Genomic DNA, 23,167 nt, shown 5'->3' with positions numbered 1-23,167 from the left:
ACAGTATGTTGCTATGACACATTTATATATTGTAGTATGATCGCCATTGAAGTAATAGTACCTCTATCACGTCACATAATTATCATTTCTTTTTGGTAGTGGGAATAATTCAGGTCTAGTCTCTTAGTACGTTTGACAATTAAAATTCAATATTGTTGTCTATATTCACCGTATTGTGCATTAGCTTTCTAGGACCTATTTATCTACTAGCCGCAAGTTAGATAACATTTTTGAAATGAAAAATTATAGAGGTTGAGACAGTGGTTGCAGGGATTAAGGAAGGGGTGGGGGCAGGAAGGAAGAGGATGTGCCTATAAAGGGAACCATGAGGGACCCTCACAGTGGTAGAAATATCCTGTATCTTGATGGTATCAACGTCAATGCTCTGGAATGAAATACTGTGATTGTTCGGCAAGGTGTTACCATTGGGGGAACTGGGGAGAAGTACAAAGATCCTCTCTGTATTTCTTACAATCGCATTACAATTACAATGATCTCAAATTAGAATTTAACGAAAGCAAAACTGAACAAAATGAACATTTCCAGACAATTAGGAAATTTTACATGGGCATACCTCAGAGATATTGTGGGTTTGGCCCCAGACCACTGCAATAAAGCTACCCAATGAAGCTTTTTGGTTTCCCAGTGCATATAAGTTATGCTTACACTGTAGTATAGTCTATTAGGTGTGCAATAGCATTATATCTAAAATGATAATGTACTTATCTTTATTTAAAAACACTCGATGGCTAAAAAATGCCAACCATCATCTGAGCTTCCAGCGCCTCATTATCTTTTTGCTGATGGAGGGTCCTGCTTTGAGGTTGATGGCTGTTGACCCAACAGGGTGGTGCTGAAGGTGAGGTGCCGTGGTAATTTCCTAAAATAAGACAATGATGAAGTCTGCCTCATTGATTAACTCTCCCTCTCATAAATGATTTCTCTGTAGCATGTGATGCTATTTAATAGCGTTTTACCCAGAGTAGAGCTTCTTCCAAAATTGGAGTCAATCCTCTCAAACGCTGCTGCTGCTTTATCCACTGAGTTTATGTCATATTCTAAATCCTTTGTTGTCATTTTAACAATCTTCACAACCTCTTCACCAGGAGTAGATTTTGTCTCAACAAAACTTTCTTGATTCGAGGCAGCGGCGGGCGCGGAGTGAGGAGGAGCGCGGGGTCTCTCTACCGGTGCGGTAAAGCCCCAACGCCCTCTCCATGGACTTCCAGCATCCCCCTGGGGGTACGACCGGGAGTGGAGGCGTGGCCTCCTCCTCCGAGAGCTACCGAGACCGCAGGGAGCGCCTCCGGCACCCGGCCCTGGAGACCATCGACATCAACGAGGACCCATATTTCATGAAGAACCATCTGGGCTCGTACGAGTGCAAGCTGTGTCTGACCCTGCACAACAATGAGGGGAGCTACCTGGCGCATACCCAAGGGAAGAAGCATCAGACCAACTTGGCCAGGCGAGCTGCCAAGGAGGCCAAGGAGGCCCCCGCCCAGCCAGCGCCAGAAAAGGTCAAGGTGGAGGTGAAGAAGTTTGTGAAGATTGGCCGCCCAGACTACAAAGTGACCACGCAGAGGGACACGGAGATGGGCCAGCAGAGCCTCCTCTTCCAGATTGACTACCCTGAGATCGCCGAGGGCATCATGCCCCGCCACCGCTTCACGTCCGCCTATGAGCAGAGGATCGAGCCTCCTGACCGTCCCTGGCAGGACCTGCTCACGGCCGCCGAGCTATGAGACCATCGCCTTCAAGATGCCAAGCAGGGAGATCCATGAGGCCAAAGGCAAGCTCTGGACTCACTGGAATCGGGAAACCAAGCTGTTTTTCCTGCAGTTTCACTTCAAGATGGAGAAGCCACCAGCCCCGCCGAGCCTCCCTGCTGGGCCTCCTAGGGTGAAGAGACCCCCGCCCCCCCATGAATGGTCTGCCCCCCGCCCCGGCCGCCTCTGCCAGAGTCTTTGCCCCCGCCACCACCGGGAGGCCTGCCTCTGCCACCCATGCTGCCCAGTGGGCCTACACCCTCAGGGCCCTTCCCAGCTGCCCCCCCCCCCGCCAGCTCCCGGTGTCCAGCCCCCGGCACCAGGGGTCCACCCCCCAACATCTAGGGTCCACCCCCTCAGCACCAGGAGTCTACCCCCCAGCTCCCGGGGTTCACCCTCCAGCACCGGTGGTCTACCCACCAACATCTGGGGTCCGCCCACCTGCTCTGGGTGTCCATCCTCCCACATCTGCTGGGGTTTACCCCCAGGCCCCAGGGGTACATCCCCCAGCTCCTGCGGTGCACCCCCAGGCCCTGGGGTCCACCCACCAGCCCCAGGGATCCACCCCCAGCCTCCTGGGGTCCACCCATAGGCTCCTGGGGTCCATCCTCCAGCTCCTGGGGTCCACCCCTCAAATCCTGGGGTATATCCCCCAACTCCTATGCCCCCCCCCCCCGATGCTGAGGCCCCCACTGCCCTCCAAAGGCCCTGGGAACATTCCTCCCCCTCCCCCAGCCAACTGAAAGGCAGCCCCTTCTCCAGGCAAGTCTGGTGTGTTTTCTTGTGTTTTCTTTCAGAGCTGAGTTTGGTGCTTTTGTACCGGGCTGTGTAGTGTCCCCACTGCTCATTAAACACCTCCCCTGAGGCCCGGCTTGCAAAAAAAAAAAAAAAAATCTTTCTTGGCTCATGCATAAGAGGCAACCCTCATCCGTTCAAGTTTGATCATGAGCTTGCAGCAATTCAGTCCCGTCTTCAGGCTCCACTTCTAATTCTTGTTCTCTTGCTATTTCTACCACATCTGTAGTTGCTTCCTCCCCTGAAGTCATGAACCCCCCAAAGTGATCCAGAAGGATTAGAATCAACTTCTTCCAAACTCCTGTTCATGTTGATATTTTGACCTCTTCCCATGAATCACAAATGTTCTCAATAGCATGTACAATGATGAATCCTTCCCAGAAGGTTTTCAATCTACTTTGTCCAGATCCATCAGAGGAATCACGACGGCAGCGCTAGCCTTACAAAGTGTATTTCTTTCTTTTTCTGATACCCAAAATAGTTTTATTTTAAATATTTACTAAGTTTAAGTTGTGCTAACTTCTGATACATAGAAATGTGTATCCACATAACTATACTATATGTACATACATATATAAATACATATAAACATAATTCATATCCATAGTAACATTTTGAGCTTTACCTATGAAATTAATTTCAATTTGGGTCAAATATTTCATCTTTTACAGTAAATCTAATCTGTTCATGAGACTCTTCAATCCCTCTGAGGGAGGACTGGGATATGGTAGTGGGGCAGTCAGAATTGCCCCCAGCCCATACCAGGTGCCTTGTTACAACTTAGAAAAAAGGAGCCACATCTTCGGAGTCAGAGACACAGCCAAACACCAATAAACTCGGCTTGAGGAGTGAAGCCTGGCAGGATTTCAGCTCTCACTCACTGTCTCATGCCCTTGTACGGGCACGAGTGGGCAGCCGTCCTGGAGGTGGCTACTCAGTGGTGGTGCAAGCAGAAAGGGGTGATCAGGCCCCCCTTGCACAGCTCTACTCCTTGCTCAAAAAGACTGACTGAATTTGCCTGGCTGAGTTTGGTCAGACAGGGAGTCCCTACTTCTCCCAACCACTTCTGTTGATTTAGCTGAGGAGGGAGATCTCCTTGATGCGAGAAGACCATTTCCATGTTCAAGTGTGCACGTGGCTATGTCACATCCAAGTGGACTTTCAAGGCTTAATCTTAAGAAATAACCCAATGTTGATTCTTGATTCCTAAAAATTATGCTGTCAAGCTGGCTTTAGGGGAACTATGCAACTTCCCTCTCTGGAGTGTCCTTAATCTCCAAGTGTAAACCATAAAGAAGGCCTGTTCCAAAACTACTAAGATGAATTCATCACTTGGAGTGGGAGCTGAAACTATTGTTCTCTGAGCCTTGGCTCAGCCACCTTCAGGCTGGGGTGGTGCGGGGCGTGGGGGAGTCTGAAGGGAGGAGAGAGGAACCAGTGGGCAATCTCTGGGCTGCACCCTCACTCCAGGCCCACAGGGCAAAGGACCACGGCAGTGGGGGGGCGCCCCAGCTGGATGTGCCTGCAAGATAGGTACACTCAGTCCTGTACTCTTCAGGCTGGCTATGAGGGCTCCCCAATGTATTTCTTAAATAGTAAGACCTGGAAGTCGAAATGATTGATCCACAGGCTCTAAAAGGGATGCTGTGTTAACAGGTATGAAAACAACATTACAATAATAACCTCAAAGATCACTGATCAGAGGTCACCATGACAAATACAACCATTATGAAAAAATTTAATAGATTGCAAGAATTCCCAAAATGTGACACAGAGACACAAAATGAGCCAATGCTGGTGGAAAAATAATGCCGATAGACTTGCTTAATGCAGCTTTGCCACAAACCTTTGATTTGGAAAAAATGCAAAGTGCAATGAAACAAGGTATGCCTGTGGTTCCTATAAATATTTTTAAAGGAAATCAGCTCTAAATTCAATTTATCTCTTCCTTCAAATTCTAGTGTGCTCAAGCAGATGTGAGAGCTTCAGCTCTACCCTGAAATGGGCTATGGCTTAGCATCTAGCAGGTTTCTACGTCCATAGCAGAGTGCTGGGCTCTGTACCTGCCCCAGGCATTGCCCCTGTGCTCAGGTAGGCTACCGTCCAGATGGACAGGCAGGCTCAACGTCTGCAATTAGAGAAGCTGAAGGAGTCCCATTTGTCCTTAGGTCCAAGCCACCTTCTCCGCCCAAGCTTCCCCAGACAGCCCTCCCTAGACATCAGAGGTTCGTTGACTGCCCCCCCCCACTCATTAATCATGCTGACAGTTTGATTTCCATTTGGCTGTCAACTTTTTGTGTGTGTGCACTATCCTTAAGGGTGAAGTTCAGCCCTTCCCGCTGCACACTTCATCTCCATTAAGAGATACTGAAATTGGAATGGTGGTCTCTCCCAAGATGGGTTTTGGGGTGCTGAATTGCCACCAGGAGGCCAGAGCAGTATCACGTGAGAGTACTTATACTGTCCCCAGGAGGGGAGCTGGGGGGACCCTCAGAAATAATTGGAAAGCGATCTGGGGTTGCTTAGCCAGCAGAAATTATACATTTGAGCTGTGGTGTCTGTACTTGTGTCCCCATAGTTCTCCTAGGAATAAAGGCTTGAACTTGTTATCAGATTGTCCGGAGTCTGTGGTCCTTAAGGGAAACAAACATAAAAGAGGCTCAGAATCATGCCATGGGATCTTCCCTAATACCTAGCTTAGCGGGGCCAAGACTCCTTAAGAGCATTCCACGTATCAGCTTCTGACTCTCGCTTCTCCACCATATACATCTCGATCTGACATAGGGATTTGCTTCCAGGCCCCTGGTGACACCCGCTTTTACTCCGACGAGCCTGCTAATGACTCTAGGTCACTTGCCCGTGCTTGGATCTCAGCTAGGTTGCTTGGATACTTTCATTTCCACACCCCTTAGCTGGTTTTGGCTTCCCTACCATTGACTCCCAACTGGCCCCATCTCAATGAAACCCCCGGCTTGGCAATGCCACAATGAGGTGATTCCTGGAATCTTGGGCCTGTGGTGTTTACACACGACCTGAGAAACCACAAATGGGCTTCTCTGGCAAGATGGCCTTTAAAATTATTGGAGCCTCTCCCAGCCAACATGTCCTTGTGATCCAGTTGAACATTCTAGTTACTTCAGTAGCAGCGCATGCTCTGTCCTCTACCAGGAGCTCTGCTGGTCACTCTCTAGGACCACAGCCTGCCTTGCCTCCTCCCTTAACTCTAAAGGCCCTACTTCCCAAATTGCAGAAGCTCAGACACATTATCACCCCTCTCTACTCCAGTTGTCTCGGAACTTTCTGATAACAATATCTTACCAGCAAAACGATTTTGATCGTACTTCCCCAATAAACTGCTATACTAACCTTTACATTAGAACAGTATTAACACTGGAAATTTAAAAAGGACAAGATGAAGTAAAGAGCAGAAATCTGAATACATTTTTCTCCCACCCAAGTGGATCATTCTAAGTTACACACTTGGGAGGCTATGGTTCTAACCTGCAAAGCCCAGTGGTCAAGTATATAAGTCTTTTAACAAGGGCAGCTAGCAGGTGCCATGTGGATATTTTCCAAAGAAAAACGTCTACAGTGCAAAGAGCTCAGATCCCCCTCTTCAGGATGTTGTGAACCCCACTCTTCCATTGTAAAGTCACCATCAGGATTGAATGCTTTTAAGAACATTCTAGGTCTAATTCTCATTATTGTTCTGCATGTTTATTAATGAAGACCTCAGAGTTTGGGGCAAAGAAAAACAATATTATGGGAGAATTATGGAATTTAAGAATCTGGATACAATTTTTTCCAAAGGGGAGTTTAAAAAATAAAGAGAATGGTGGGTTTGCACAGGCTTCACAACAAAGCTAGGACTGGGCCTCTGGATCCTGGGGTCCACTTCAGAGATAGCAGTATTGATGGGGGTGGGGGGGGAAGCAGAGTATGATGGCAGAGAGGGAGCTCAAAGGAACGTTCTGTTCCCAGAGAGCTCAACAATATTAGCTCTCAGCTCAAAGTTGCCCCTTAAAGCATGTGAGGCTATTGTTAAGGGTTTTTTTTTTAATATATTTGGATTTCATACATATTGTCCAGAAACCCATTACCCAAAAGCAAGGACTGGTTTACTATAATTTTTTTTAAATACTAATTTGATGAGCAGCCACAGTATCTCATTGTCGTTGCAGTTTGGACTTCTTTTATTATTTGCATGTTGAATATTTTTTCATATGATTTTTTTGTCATTTGCATTTCCTCCTTTATGAATCATCCGTTTATATCCTTTGCTCAATTATCTGTTGGAGCCTTGGAGTTATTTTCTTGTCAATTTCTGGTGATTGAGATTTTATATAATGAGGATATTAAGGAGTGTGTGTGTGTGTGTGTGTGTTAACCAGTTGAGAAGGGCTCCTATGAATTTTCAAGCTAAACAGCTATTCTATTTTGGTTGGAGGGGGGAAGAAAGTCAAACCAAGATAAGCTTTTAAACTCAGCTTCATTTCCAGCAGAAAAGGAAAGCAGGATTTGTAAAGTTGCTGAACAAGAGCAATTTTCATTCTCTCTTGGTTTGAATGCGCTTCTTTTTTTTTTTTTTTTTTTCCCTCTCTCATGAAATAGGAACTTCTTTTCTGTTTATTCATCCAGTTGTGGCTATCAGCGGTAATAGCAAACGTCTATTGAGAAGCAACTATGGACCAGAGGCTGAGGCACTTACAACAGGACATTAAGGCCAATACAGCAGTGTGATTTAGACGGGGCCCCTCAATTCTCTTTAGAAATACATTTTCAATCATTTTGATGAAAAGGGTGACAGCAGCAGCAGGATCTTCAGAGCCTCCATGGGACACCGCCCCTAAGCTCCATTGTCTTGACTTGATTAAACTGGGCGGGTTCAGAATTCTGCTCCTGCGCACCTGGCTACGCCTCGGTGAACACAGGCCGTGAGCCAGTCGTCCTGAATTCCTGAGCAAGCTGTGCAAGATTCGATTCGTCTCCTCTGCTTTGCCAGCTGCACCCGTAGGAGCCAGAGCCCCGCACGATGGAGCCTCAGGACACGGCCTCCCCAGTAGGGGAACTGAAGGGCAGGAGGAAGGAAGAAAATCCTCTGGAACTCCGGACTGGAAAGACTGGGAGTGGGGCGCGTGAGGACTGGAGATCTGGGGCAGCACGCAGAGCCAGGAGAAGGGATTCGCATTTCAGTCCAGCCGGCCAGGGAACAGAGCACCAGAGGACCTAAGGCTGGAGTTTCTCTCAACCCCTCATGTTTCACTTCAGGAAACAGCCCTGAGAGGTGAAGTGACCTGCTTATCACGCACAGTGCGTGGGACAGAGAGGACGTGAACTCGTGTCCCCTGAGAACACTGCACTGCCACTCAGGTATCATGCCGTTTTCCTCGAACCATTTCCTTTTCACATTCTTTGTGGGGCTGGAAATGAGCATGTCACGTTTTAGAGCCAGCAAGACCTGCTGAGCACGTACAAGTTTCTGAGTGCAAATTTACTGAGTGAAGACCTCCTTCTGGGCTTAACTAAAGGCTTCCAAAACAAGGCGATCCAGGCACAATTTCTAGGTTCTTGGGCAAATTACTTGGCCTGTCTGAGTCTCATTTATCTTTTCTGTAAAGTAGGGATGATAATTGTACCTCAGAGGGCTATTTTGAGGAGTAGGATAATTCACATAAAGTCTCTGGCTCACTAAACGTTGCTCTGCCACTAGCTAGATCTTACAGAAAAGGAAACGAAGGCCAGAAAATTAAGCAATTTGTCCCAAAGTAACTCATTCTTGAAGGTGTAGCTAGGACTAAAACCTGACTCTTTGGATGCTGGGACGGTCCCTCTCATTCGTCTATATTATCTCCTATTAACTATGACTTATTTTTCCAGGGCCCTAGAAAGTCATCAGTTAGGGCGCCTGGGTGGCTCAGTTGGTTAAGCGACTGCCCTCGGCTCAGGTCATGATCCTGGAGTCCCGGGATCGAGTCCCACATCGGGCTCCCTGCTCAGCAGGGAGTCTGCTTCTCCCTCTGACCCTCCTCCCTCTCGTGCTCTCTCTCATTCTCTCTCTCGCAAAAAAAAAAAAAAAAAAAAAAAAAAAAAATTTAAAAAAAAATTAAAAAAAAAAAAAAGAAAGTCATCAGTTAGAACTTAGGATCTTGGTTATTAAAGAAAAATTCATAATAACCTCAGGTAGCTGTAAACTACTGTAACCCAATGTCCGTAGTAAAATCTTACAAGGCTTCAGGTATAGTGAGCCCTGCCAGGTCAGAAAAAGACAAAATCCTGTTGACCAAAAACACCATTGAAAGCTGGAAGACGGCACTTGCATGGAAGACCGAGGATAAGGCCGGAAGAAATTTGAGACACTGTTTCAGAAGATGTTCTTGTTGCTCCCGCTAAGAGCTTTATGGTTAAGACAAAGCGCTCCACCTCCCTGTGCCTGGGTCCCTGCCGTGTGGGGTCAGGAGAAAGTATTGGCTGAGATCTCACCTGCTGAAAACAAATGAAAACAAACCTGGGATTCATCTTATAAAGATCATAGGTCTGGGCAGTACTTTGGGATACTACTGAGAAGGAGCCCTTGGCTCTGGTTTCAATTTAGGGAACGAAATCTGCTAGCTGACCGCTGGAATAGAAAAGGATCTCGTGAAAGTCACTACATTAGGAATGACACGGCTCCCCCTCAGCTCCACTGTTAACATTATGTCTACGATGGTGTGAATTTGCTGCTAAAACCAAGTGTTTTCTTTGCAAGCAGCTTCACATCCTTCATGTTCTCTTCCCCAAATTTGTGTTCAGTAGCACCGATTCCCAAAAAGGAACCCACATTTCTATTGTTACTACTGCAATAGAGTTTTTGACACATAAAGGGAAGAGTGCCCCCTAGTGGAAATATAATCCAATCAAGCAGCCAAGCCAACCTTTAAGAGCTGTTGGACAGTGTTCATGTTTAAGAAATGTTTCGTAAAGCCCTCTTCCAGAAGTCGTTTGTGCTGCCAACAAAAATGCATATCGGGCTTAAGCTTCTAACAAGGAAATGTGCCTTGTTATGAGTTTTTTTTTTAAATGAAAACCAGATTCATAATTTGGATTGGAATAAAGAGAAGACAGAACATAAAAAGGGTCAAGAGTTAGGAACATAAGGGCGCCTGGGTGGCTCAGTCAGTTAATCGTCTGCCTTCGGCTCAGGTCATGATCCCAGGGTCCTGGGATCTAGCCCCAGGTCAGGCGCCCTGCTCAGCGGGGAGCCTGCTTCTCCCTCTCCTTCTTTCCCTCCCACCACTCAGGCTCTCGCTCTCATTCTCTCTCTCTCTCAAATAAATGGATAAAATATTTTAAAAAAAGAGTTAGGAACATACAAGAAATCTGGCATGAAAAAAGAGGCAAAGGCCAGAACACAGACAAAGAAAGAAAGATGACATGAAAACACATATTACTTCTTGGTATTTTTCTTCCTTAATTGTATTGAACTTTAGTTCTTGACCCAAAATACTTTAGATGGAGGGAAATGTCTTACTCTAGAATAATCTCCACGAAAGACTGTTTTAAGAGGAGCATCTTGTATTACATTAGATGGACAATGACGTCATTCCTAATAACGAAGCAAACCGCCCAAACCAACGCCTGATCTAACAGAGAACAGACGTTCTAATTCCCATTCATGTTGTGCTTGAGGGCTTTCAAGAGGGAAAAAATGCATCTGGTGCCAAATGAGAGCTTTGACAAGTGAGTGAGGGGGAGGCAGTGATGAATGACGGAAATCCAAATCCTGTATGGCTTCATTCTGAGTGAAGGGATGACCGGATTCTCATCAAGGTGCTCTAAGTACAGTGCCGGACCGGTGACTTTAGGGGCTGATGAATGAAGAGTCTATTCTAATAGTCATGTGTTTATAGTAATGCGTATTAGAAAAAAAAATAGAAGTGACATATCAAATCCATGATTTTAAGGATACTATTTTTAACATGAGGCTGAGGTGCTTTTTTTTTTAAACGGTGAGTTATTTTAAAGACATATATTAAATAGATAATGAAACAGGTGGAAAGGAGAGGTGGCAAAAATCGTGAGTGCTTGAAATCACTGAGATTCAGAAAACACCAACGCCAGTAAGTGGATTGATACCATTCAAATATTTCTTCTCCCCTCCCTGGAGAAACAATAGACTGCTCCCTTCTCCTATCTAATCTGTCTGTCTTGCTTCTTTGGTTTGCCCTGCTCCTGTCCTTACCTGACACATCCCTGCTGCCCCGAATCAATTACAGTGTTAACGTGCCCTTCTCCTTCTCCAGGCCCTATTCAAGCAGTCATTCTTCAATCGAGGTCCAGCTAAGGAGGCATCTTAGACAGTCCCCAGCAGCTTATAATGAAAGAATGGACTCCAAATTGGGCATTCTCCCTGGATCTTCCTGCCTCTCCACCGGCATGCCCCCTCCACCCCGGTCCTTGCCCCAAGAGAAGGGCTGGGTGCCAGCGACATGGTCCATGGCCCCCAGCAGTGGGAAAGGTGGGTTCCTGCCCTGTGGACGTGCAGAAAGCAGCTGCTACAGTCTCGACTCCTCTTTTTTTCGGGCAGGATCCCCAAGAAGACTCTGCTGACAACACCAAGGTTAGGCAGAGCGGGACGGGGCTACACTGAGAGCTGTGATGAGAAGGGCCTCTCATCTCAGCCACCTTGGGGCGTTCCCCCCGCCAGCACCCTGACTGTGTGGGCTTGGGCCTGTCCTCTGGGGCTCATTCTAATTCAGTTAAAAAGCATTCCACATTCTACGAAATGACCTCAGAGTGGGTTCTTGTGTCATTTTCCCTTCAAAATGTCATTACGGGAATGCAACTGGATACTTAATCTACAGTATCTCGTAACCAATAAGAGCCCCTTTGTGCCTGGCTGACCTTTTCCACAGTTTATGTTTTGACTGGCCACCATTCTTCCATTCTGGTGCCAGGGCGAGCCTCTGCTGAGTCAGCCAATCAAACCCCCCAATACTGAAAAGGTCAGCAACCCACTGGGCAAGAGGAGAAGCTAGAGCTCCCGCCCCTCCCCCGCCCCATCAGAACGGACAAGACTCACGACTGAGGACACATCAGCCATTCGGGATAATATAGACACTGGTACTTAATGCTTTCATTCACTCCTCTTAGCACCAGAGTTTGAGGGCGTATCTCAGTGGGATGCTGGTAAATGCTTGACAATTGGCTCTGGGTGGGAAGGGTCCTGGTTTGTAGCCTTAGCCAATCTCTGTGGTAGAAATTCCCCAATTTCAAGCTACCAACGTGATGTCAACAGACTCGCAAAATCCTTGAAAATCTAACAATCAGCTCTTCCAAGTCTGTTCAAGCCTGCTGTGGCACACTACGGCATGGACCTTCTCTCTCTCTCTCTGTGTGTGTGTGTATGTATGTGTGTGCACTCGAGCATGCACTACAGAGTTCCTTAATAGCACATGGCACCGCGTGTTGAGAACACTACTACTTCTTTTGGTTAGTGCTAGCGTCCCTGACCTATTCCCTCATCGTCTCCTGAATCCTTCCTTTTCTTATCCACTTCCTCAGGTTTTCAAAACTCCTCACACTCTACTTTCTCTGCGGGTTCTCATCTTGCACACACCTTCGGGCCAAGGGGAACTGAAATAATACATTTCTGTGACATTAGGTCCCTCATTCTGTGACGGCTGAAATGTGGACAGAGCTGGGAACAAGCAAGCTGGGGACTCCACAGTCGCTGCAGGCACAGAAAAATTATAAAATATAAAAAATTATCGGAGGCTACTAACTGGATATCCAAATCTGAATAAGACACCGTCACTGCCTTCTAAAAACTAATGGACAAATGAGAAAATGGCAAATAATGAATTGATCACTAACATTATTCATGCTCCATGGTGAGACGCTGCCTTTTCTAGATTCTGATTAAAAGGGAACATTGGGGAGGGTATGTGTTGTGATTAGCGCTGCGTGTTATGTAAGACTGATGAATCACAGACCTGTACCCCTGAAAAAAATAATACATTATATGTTAATTAAAAATTTATTTTTTTTAAAAAAGGAACAAACTGCCTGCCTCAATATTTTGCTGGTAAAGCCATCACTCAATCAGGGCAGCCCCCAACAAATAGGAGAGGAATAGGGATCTAACCCTTTCTATTTTTATTTTTGGAGACACGATGAGGCAGACGGTTCTGGAGGAAGTCACGAAAGGATCTCTGAATCAGATGAGATTTCACCCACACTCACAGGCCAGATGACTTATGCTATCATCTACCAAATCAAAGAGTGTTCCAGGCTTGCTAAATGGGACACGAAATGGCCTCATGCAGCTCAAGCACAGAAAAGGCAAGGACTATTGGCACAAGCCAAGTTGCAGACACAAGCTCACCCTCTCTAGAGCCTCAGCTTTCTCAAAGGAAGTGGGGGAGTGCAGAAGGAGGGTTCGATGCCCCCTATCAGCTGCTGCCCCAAAGGGCCTGGGCCTTGGCACCAGCAGGAGAGAGGATGGATGTGATGTGCCTTCCTCTCAAAGTCAGAATCGGGCCTGGTGGACCTAATCTGTCCATGAACCAGGGCAGCTGATGTCAGCCCTCACCCCTGGCCCACCTCTTTACTCCCTGTGACTCTCTGTTTCCTGTCCCCTCATCTCTAATCCCAGATTCTCTTCCCATCTCTTCCTCTAAGTCTCAGCCTTCTGGCAAGTAATTCTTCAATATTACCATATTAGAAACAAGGGGAGTGGGGCTTGACCTCTCAATTCCCCATGTCCCCACTAACCATAAGATCCTTTGAGGCTACTGGCTGGGCCTTATGCCACTTTATTTCCCTCACCGTCTAGCCCTGTACTTGGAACATACTATGTGCTGGATGAACATCCTTTGAACTGATCCCCTCACAGATGATTAACTCCAACCCTAAAACCAATCTCCCTGTCCCACCCCCCACCGCCAACCCCCTTTAAGGATTCCCAATGATTACTGTCATGAACTAGGTGTTTGGGCAACTTGAAAATTTTATGACAGATATTTTTTCAGCTTTATTGAGGTATAATTGATAAACTGTAAGATATTTGACAATCTGTAAGATAATTTGACAATTGTAAGATATTGAAAGCATACACCGTGGTGATTTAATGTACGTAGACACTGTGAAAAGAGTCCCCCTATTGAGTTCCTTAACACATCTACCACCTCACATATTTACATTTTTTTTTTCATTTTGGTGAGAATATTTACATTCTACTCTTTTAGCAAATTTCAATTAAACAAGATTATCAACTATAGTCACCATGTTATACATTAGATCCTCACACTTTATTCATCGTATAGCTGAAAGTCTGCACCATTTACCAACCTATTAGTAAATATTTCCTTATTTCCCCCAATCCCCAGCCGATTCAACCACTTTTCTACTGTTTCTGAGTTGGACTGTTTTTTTAGATTCCCCACATAAGGGATACCATGTTATGTTTTGTCTTTCACCGGCTTGTTTCACTTCGCATTATGCCCTCAAGATCCTTCCATGTTGTTGCAAATGGCAGAATTTCTTTCTTTCTCAAAGCTGAACAATATTCCAGTGTGTGTGTGTGTGTGTGTGTATGAGACTTCTTTTCATCCACTGACAGACACTTAGGTTGTTTCCATGTCTTGGCTATTGTGAATAATGCTGCAATGGACATGGGAGTGCAGATACCCTTTCGATATCCTGTTTTCATCTCCTTTGGATGTATACCCAAAAGTGGGATCGCTGGATTCTAGGGTAGTTCTACTTCTAATATTTTGAGGAACCTCCATACTGTTTTCCATAGTGGCTACACCAGTTTGCATTCCCACCCCAGTGCACAATGGTTCCCTTTCTCCACATCCTTGTACCACAGATATTTTGGTTGAAGACACCACAGAGAGAATGTTCACTATTTTGAGAGGCGCCTATTTCCTTATTAATTTTTAGATGACCTTTAAAACTCAACCCCCTCTACATGAAGTGGTAACCCTACTTGGGGTAAACCACTCCAGGGACTGCAATCTTCATCAAGAGACAACCCACCTCTTTTCTTTTGACTTTCAGGCCACTAGAAATTTCCACTTTATCAAATGCTGAAATGTATTTTTATAGCGTGTTTCTATTCGTATTACTGCACTCCTTTGGATGCATTACAGACAAGCAAATTCTTCTACATCAGAGCCCTTCAAATATTATAACGTGAGCTGTGTTTTAAGTGCAGTGTTTTCTGTATTGAAAATAGCCAGCAAGTCTTCCTACATCTTTTCCAATTCAAATTCCTTTTGTTGGGAGTTTAGGGGGGAATAAAAGATAGATGAATATAAATGAATGGTTAAAATCTTTGGTTCTTTAGTCATCTCTAGGCCCAGTGACAATTCTTCACAATACTGAATTTTTAGATTCTTCACTTTTCTTTGTCTTTTTGAACAAACTTAGATTCTTCACTTTTTGTTTGTCTTTTTGTTCCTTCTCCCCCTCATCTCATTTTTCGCAGAGAAGGAGCTTCTGCTCTTCTCTCATAGCTGATCTCACTGGTGAGACCCAAACAAGTATTAGGTGTATTTTACTTGCAGGCCTCATTCCCAAGCTTCCAAGGCCCTTTAGCTGAAAAGACCAGCTGTGTTTCAAGGGGTAGAACAGGATCCTCTGACCATGATGAGAAACTCCCCTTGCACCTGCAGCCAACATGGTTGACAATAAGGTGAGTTAGGTCAGTGCAGGTTCTGGATTCTACCACCATCTGAGTTACGGAGGTACAAGGGAACTTGGAACAAACTGACACTTAATTTTTCATTCCAAGTGTTTCATTAATAAAAAGAGATAATAACTATTTGCCCAGTGGTCTCTGAAATGTCTAAGGAAATTGATGTCAAGCTCTCAGGTTATTCTAAGGAAGGCTGAATTACAATCAGAATTACAGACCCTCCAAGAGCCAGTGTGGAGACATTGTGTGAGACTGAGCTAATTGCCCATAAATAATAAGAACTGATTAGCAGTTCATATTTTAAGTTTTTACTGTGTGCCAGGCACTGCTCTAAGCACTTTACATGAATTATAACATTTTGTTCTCAAAATAACCCTGTGAAGCAGGTACTATTATTCTCTCCATTCTACAGCTAGGAAACCAAGGCACAAAGAGGCTAAGCCATCACCGCGATGCATACCTAGAGAGTGTTAGAGCCAGATTGGAAGCCCTACCATCTGGTTCTACAGCCCATGCTCCGAGCCCTCCACTACCCTGGCAAAGTAGTCTGCAGGATGCTCTAATGGTTTCACAGCCAATCAAGTTCATAAACTTGCACACAAATGGGCACATGGATATTGACATTGATCATTTTATCTTTTTAATCTAATTTGTCCTCCGCTACTGATCATTCACAACTATAAGGATTAAAATAACAAGGACGGATTGGGGAAACTGACTGAACAATGACCTGCTGTCCCGTGTGGGAGAAGTACACTGAAAATATGTTAAAGAATGTTCCAAACAGTAAGCACGCTGGGCTGAAGCTGGTGCTGGCTTTAAAGTAATTCCCCCAGTAAACAATCTGATGGGAATCCTAATATCCTCTCCTATGCCTCCCTCCTCTCCAAGATCTCAGAAATCATTTCCACAGCCAACTCTCTAATGACATGTGCCCAAGAAAACAGGTGCCTCGCTTTTGCCCAAAATCTCTGCATCTAGAGGCTCACACATCCTAGACTTATTCAGAGCCCAGGCAAAGCCTCTAGTGTTCCCATGTGATAAAGCAGGAGCATGAAGAGACCTAGACACGAAATTCGAACATGTGTGAAATGTAAGAACCTAGTGAATCAGAGAGTGGAATCGCCCTCTTTTTAAAGAGGATAAAACTGAAGCCAGATTGGTGAAGTCATTTGCTCTAGATCACACAGCTAATGTCTTAGTCATCTTTGTTTCCCTGGAAGTTGAACATAGGAGGTTCTCCATAAATGTTTAATTAATTGTGTGAGTGTAGAGAGGTGTCAGTTTTATCAACTATGAAATATGGAAAATAATACCTCTTCTAGATGACCCGCAGAATTATAGTGAGATGAGGATCAAGTAAAAATTATCCTCCCCGCCCCCACAAACCACAACAGCCTTTCCTCCGAATGAAATCACTAGGAGGAAAGGCAAGAGGCACATTGTCCTTCCTCTCACCTCTCCCTCCTCTGTCTTAAAAGATTTTGAAACAGCAGCGTGGTGACTTCACCAAGACCAGATATTGACTTAAGCTGCGGTAGGAAACCAGAGGGGAAAATCTGTTAAGGGATGTGGTGGGGTTTTGTTTTTGATGTCTTTCTTTTTTAATCAGTTGAATTTTTTTCCTACAACAGGGAGGAAATTAAGTGTAAAATAGTCTTGTTCGATTACAGCACCTTGGAGATCACCTGGATCCGCCATTTCATTTTAGACACAAGAACCTGAACATAAAGATGAAGACCGCCCTCGTCACACAGCTTGTTAGGACCACATCTGCTCACTCCTGCCTCTCTCATTACATGGCCACCTCTATGCGTGGCTTCCAGCAGGGAGGGCATTGTCTTTGGCAAGCCTCAGGCCTGCTCTGGGCTGCTGGTACCTACAGCCATTGTATGTTTACTCGGTCCACTTCTGGACAAGTGATGAATGTCTGGACCCAGGCCCTCTTCTCACCCCTTGCCCATCCTTGCATTTTTTTTTTTAAAGAGTTTACCTCAGTGTTCCTGGGGGCCTCCTCATTACAAAACCAGCAGCCTCGGCTCACTCCTCCCTGACTCATAGCAAGTGACTGCTTGACTTGTTCATCCTTGTCTAAATGCTCCACTTTTTGAACTCTGTGTTGCTCTACCCTCCCCTTTCTTAGGCCTCTCTGACTACTCTTTCCCCAGAGCGCCTTCTCCTGTCCATCCTGGATATGGACAGAGAGTCCAATGGCTTTGGCAATAATCCTGAGGCAGAGGCTCCCTTTACCTGACTTCAAGCTCTGCCCTCTCTTCTGAGCTCCATAAGTTCCACATGAATACACCTCTACCAATCCCACCCCCAAACCCAGCAGTCCAAATGAACATGTGGCCTTCCCACTCCCAGCACCCCCTCCTTGACTCCCCATTTCCACACCAGCATCATCTTTCCACAGTACCTGCCCTAGAAACCTCATGCTCATCTTCACTCCTTCCTCCCTTCTGGCCCCAGCTCCAGTCAGTTCAAAGCCCTTGCTGTAGGTCTCACGTTTGTTGTGTTTCTCAATGGATCCCATTCTCTATTCTTGCTGCCACGGTTCTTTTTCTGGCATTATAGCCGTGACCTTCCTGTAGCCAGACGTCTTTCCACTCAATCTATTCTGCAGACTGTTCTAGAATTGTCTTCCTAAAGCCCAGATATTATTAGGAACTCCACTGCTCAGTAATCATCAATGGCTCCACAGTGCTTATCAAAGTCAGTGCAAATTCCTGAGCCTTCTTATAGTAGTCAGTGTTCTCCAGAGAAACAGAACCAATAGGATTTAGAGATAGAGAGAGAAAGAGAGGATTTATATATATTTATATTATATATATGTATATATAAAATAGGATATGTATATTTATGTGTATGTATATTTATGTAAAATACTTATATGTTTGTGTGTATATATATATAGAGAGAGAGAGAGAAAGAGAGAGAGAGAGATTTGTTATAAGAAATTGGCTCACATGATTATGGAAGTGGGCAAGTCTCAAGATCTGTAGGGTGAGTTGGCAAGTCGGTGACCCAGCAGAGCAGATGGTTTAGTTCCAGTCTGAATCTGAAGACCTGAGAACCAGGAGCGCTGATGATGTAATTACCATAAAGGCCATCACCCTCAAGACCCAAGAAGTGCCAATGTTTCAGTTCAAGTCCAAAAGTAGAAAAAAGCCAATGTCCCAGTTCAAGAGCAGTCAGGCAGGAGGAGATTCCCTCTTACTTATGGGAAGATCAGCTTTTTTTGTACTACTCAAACCTTCAACTGATTGGATGAGGCTCACCCACGTTAGGAAGAGCAATCTGCTTTACATAGTCTTCCTATTTAAATGTGAATCCCATCCAAAAACACCCTCACAGAAACACCCAGAATGATATTTGACCAAATATCTGGGCACCCTGTGGCCAAGTCAAGTTGGCATATAAAATGAACCATCACACTGGTATTATAGACATTTTATAGCATGTCTTCATCAAACTGTGACAGGTTCTAAAACACTCACTGTGTTCTAGGCACTGTGCTAGACGCCTAACGTATTAGAGTTGACCCTCAAACAACATGGTTGGAACTGCACAGGTGCACTTATACATGGATTTTCTATGGTACAGTACTATAAATGTATTTCTCTTCCTTATGATTTTCCTAATAACATTTTTTCTCTAGCTTACTTTATTATATATATACATTATATGCAATTATGTATAAATATATAATAGAGTGTATGTTACATATAATAATGTATAACATATACATTTTATTATAATTATGTATTGTATATTATTATAATTATTATTATAATTATTTAATTATATACACATACATATTTAATTATGTATCTACATATATATGTATACATATATAATTGTGTATATATACACATGTATATTTATATATACACATATCTATTTTGTATATTATATATAATTACATATATATATAATAGAGTATATAATACATATAACATACAAAATATGTGTTAATTAACTATTTATGTTCTCTGTAAGGCTTCCAGTCAACAGCAGGCTATTAGAAGTTTTTGAGGAATCAAAAGTTATACACAGATTTTTTACTGTGTTGGGGGTCAGCACCCCTCACTCCCACGTTGTTCAAGGGTCAACTGTATTATTATTACATGTGTATTAAGTACTACAACTTCAAAGTCAGAAAGGATATTGTGTGTCTGTGTTCTAATACTTTCAACCTACAGCAAAATGAAATAAAAACTGAGTGGATTTTAAATTCCATATTTGAAAGAAACATTAAGTGATTAGGCAATATAAACAGATTATAGAAACTATTCATAACTGATACTTTTGAGCACTTACTGTGTACCATTTAGTGGGTTAAGAGTTTGTGTGAGTTGGCTTACTTCAATGTCACAAGAAACTCATGAGTCATAATTGTGGCTCATTTACAGAAGTCATTTTATGAGGAGAAAACTGAGAACTAAAGAAGTGACTTGCCTAATGTCAGACTAGAAGTAGGGAAGCCAACAGGTCTGTCTGATTAGCAAGCCCCTGCACTTAACCTTTACATGCCACTGACTGATTGGTAACAGCTTGCAGGAAGTGTCATTATTCCATCTCCTTTGCCCTTGCAACTTCATTCTCCTGTTTGCATGACACCAAGGGACTAGAAATTGCATACCTTAAGTATAAAGCATGGGATTCTTATATAAAATTCCAAAACTTGTTTTGTTAGTGTCAATGGAAAACATTGCAAGTCTCATGACAAAACAATGCCAAGGCCCAGTGTTCTGATGTGCTGGGAGGGATTCAAATCTAGTCTAAAACAATGGTATTAACCTCTGCTGGAATGTCATGTCTCAGATCACAAGGCACTTTCCCACACCTCGAACTCTCACTCTGACCCTGAAAGGTATTACTATCTTTATTGTTAAAAATAAGTAAACTGAGGTTCATTGAGTTAGAGATTTGCTCAAGCTCACACTCCTTGTAAGTGTTCGATTTCTTGATGACTCCATGCTGGCTCTTAATAACACCACTTATTCTTGGATACAAGTGAGTCATCCTTTAACAAATCTCATTGTACAGAGCTTTGTATGGTATCGGGAACGGTTACTGGACTAGAACCACATAAAATGGTCATTGCACAGGATCGTTAATTGCAGAGGATTTGTTGGATCCCAGGGTCTTCCCGGAGTATAATATAAGCTTGCTGAGGCATTATGTGTGTGGAAGGATTTGCTGTACTGTGATTTCACCTGAATGTTTAGCCATTACTGTAAATTCTGCTTCGGAGAAATCAGAGAGAGAGTCTACCTTAAGCCATGTTGTAGCTGTTTCTCTGCAGCAGAGAAAAACCAGAGATCAAAGGAGTTTCTCTTTGGATTTAGAGACAGAGAAGACAGGCTAGGAGCCCACACATCCATCTGCCCATCCTTGCCCAGCGGGGAGTGCGGTGCTGAGACAGGAGGCCTCGGCTAGTCTTGATCAAATGTGCCCACCTGGCTGTCATAACCCAGGGCCACACTGACTGGGAGGACAGACCAGACTGTGGCAGCCTCATCTGATGGGACAAACTGCAGTTCCCAACAGGAGAGCTGGGGAGGGGACTGAGAAAGTCTCCGGGAGCCTCTAATCACGTTCTAGATGCCCTTGGGCAAACTGACAGATGCCCCATCCATCAAAACTGCTCACCCAGAGAAAATGATCAATGACAAGCAGCCCACGGTCAGAGCACGTGACAGCAAAATGATTCCAGGTGCAAATGGGCTCAGGCTGCACAAGCAGGGTCAGCTCTCAGCACTCACAGGATGAGGCACAGGATGGAGGTGCGAAAGGAATCCCCCCCAACACACATGCACACACACACACACACACGCGCGCGCGCACACACACACACACTCTCTCTCTCCTTCTGTCATGGTTACCAAGGCAACAAAACATGAGTCATCAAATCTCAAGGTGGATTAGCAGAGCAGGAAAAAGGCTTTTGTTTGTTTAAAGCTTTTCCCCTTCTTTCCTCTTCATAGCTTGGTCTGATGTTAATATCCAAGTACCTCTCTTACCCTCAGAAATCCTAAAATCAGTGTATTTAGCTTCTTTAATCTTAGAAAGCAATGAACATTTCTTGTCATATCGGGTCAGGGCAGGCAGGGGAAACCAGGGCTTAGCAATCATGCTGCAATTGGCAGATTTGAAATGATTACTAGAACTATCAGAGTGGTAACTTAGAATCATATGCCCTCTGCGCTGAGGGTCAGCACTACTCTCCCGGAAGCCCACCCCTGACAAGTGTCCAGTCTTTGAGAAGCCCACCCTGGCAGCATCCAAGCAAGCAGGCTCTTCTCAAGCACAAAATGGCCCCTCAGGGTGCAGCATGCCTGCGGACTTTCTATTTTGGGCCCTGAAAGTGCTGCATAGCTCATTAGCTGTGAATGCGGAACAAGAAGGTCTTTCCAGGACCACATACTGGAGGACTCTAGTAGCAAGAACAGAGGAAATGTGATGGCACGTCACGTGGGCAACGCCCAACACTGGGGAATAAGTCCACTCGCCTGGCCTGAGCTTAGAGCACTCTCCTCTCAGGAGATTCTGCCTGGATCTCATAACACCCTGGAGAGGCATCCAGTGAATGGGTTGGATGTGAGCCCTTTGCCAAGTGGGGAGACCAGCCCTAGTTGCCAGACTTGCCTTGTATAATAAGTAGTAGAAGGCACGGCCGTGGTTCAAATTGTGATGAATTCCCAGGCCAAAGCAAGGACCAAAGATGGTGTTCTAGGTGCCAGGAAACTCAACCTGTGCCCTCCCTTCCTCCTTAGCTCAAAGTTCCCCTGGGCCTTCCACATGGGCCTTCATTCAGGGCCTGAGTGAGTTTTCGTTGAAGCGGAGGTCCTTGAGCTGGTGGAGTTCAGCAGAAGGTAACTGCTATCTGATGGCAAGACAGAAGAAACACAAACAATTCCATTTCGGTTCACCTTTCCCCACCTACAATGTAAACAGCAGCTGTCAAGACTTTTCATCACAGACTGTTGTGAAAATCTCAATAGGAACCAGGAAAAGTACTCCTTGAGCAGGATGACTCCCGGTGTGAAATCTGCAGTCACTAGAACAGCAAAGTATTATTTCCAGAGTGCTGGGATGAGGAGCGGGCTTCGTTTTAGAGAATATTTTTGAAATACTATTCATTTTCATAATCTTTTATCTCTAGCTTCCAAATATATCGTAGACCAGCAGCTGGGCCCATGTTCAGCAGAGCTACCTCTCAGGGTACATGATGAGAGAAGACGAAAGGTTTGTTTACCTTGCTTAATGTCTGAGAAGTCTACAACCCTTGCTTCCAATTGCATTCCCAGGCAATCCAGGCCAGAGTGGGGGGCTTTGTAATGTTTCTTATTGGCTTCCCCTGCCCCATTCACCAGCCCTGCCCTAGATCTCCTTTAGACCCACTGGCACAGTAACTGCTCGCCCCTTGGGCTGTTCTGTGAAGGTAGACCACAGCCATGCTAACACACTTGGGGTCACCCACGGGTAACTCAGGTAGCATCTGGAAGACTTGGAAAGGGATTTTTAGAGATCATCCCATTGCCCTACTTTTAGATGAAGAAAACAAGACTTTGAGAGGTGAAGTGACTTGCCTGAGGTCACACAGCATCCATCGTGGTGGCAAGAGACTAGAAGTCGAGCTTCCTGCCTTCAAATCCACAGTTAGCGCTCTAACTCAGAGAGGTCTGAAGGGAGAGAGAAGGCTCCCTCAAATCCCCTCCTGATAGAAGCCTGGTCTTCTCTACCTGGTTATTATTAACAACGACAACAAAAATACATTGGGGATGGAAATGCAATATTTTTTTTTTAATTTTATTTTTTTGAGAGAGAACAAGAGAGAAAGCATGAACGGGGGAGAGGGGCAAAGAGAGATGGAGAAGCAGACTCCCCACTGAGCAGGGAGCCCAACATGGGC

The 23,167-nt window shown here is 44.8% G+C and overlaps 1 pseudogene; it reads left to right on the top strand.

Annotated features, from left to right (window-relative positions):
- Positions 1-1,143: 1,143 nt before the first annotated feature.
- Positions 1,144-2,570, top strand: LOC118533153 (splicing factor 3A subunit 2 pseudogene; annotated as a pseudogene).
- Positions 2,571-23,167: the final 20,597 nt, after the last annotated feature.

The sequence above is a fragment of the Halichoerus grypus genome, chromosome 3 (genome assembly GCF_964656455.1).
Source record: "Halichoerus grypus chromosome 3, mHalGry1.hap1.1, whole genome shotgun sequence".
Lineage (NCBI taxonomy): Eukaryota > Metazoa > Chordata > Mammalia > Carnivora > Phocidae > Halichoerus > Halichoerus grypus.
The sequence above is the reverse complement of the archived record's forward strand: the minus strand, read 5'-3'. Positions and strand labels throughout refer to the sequence as shown.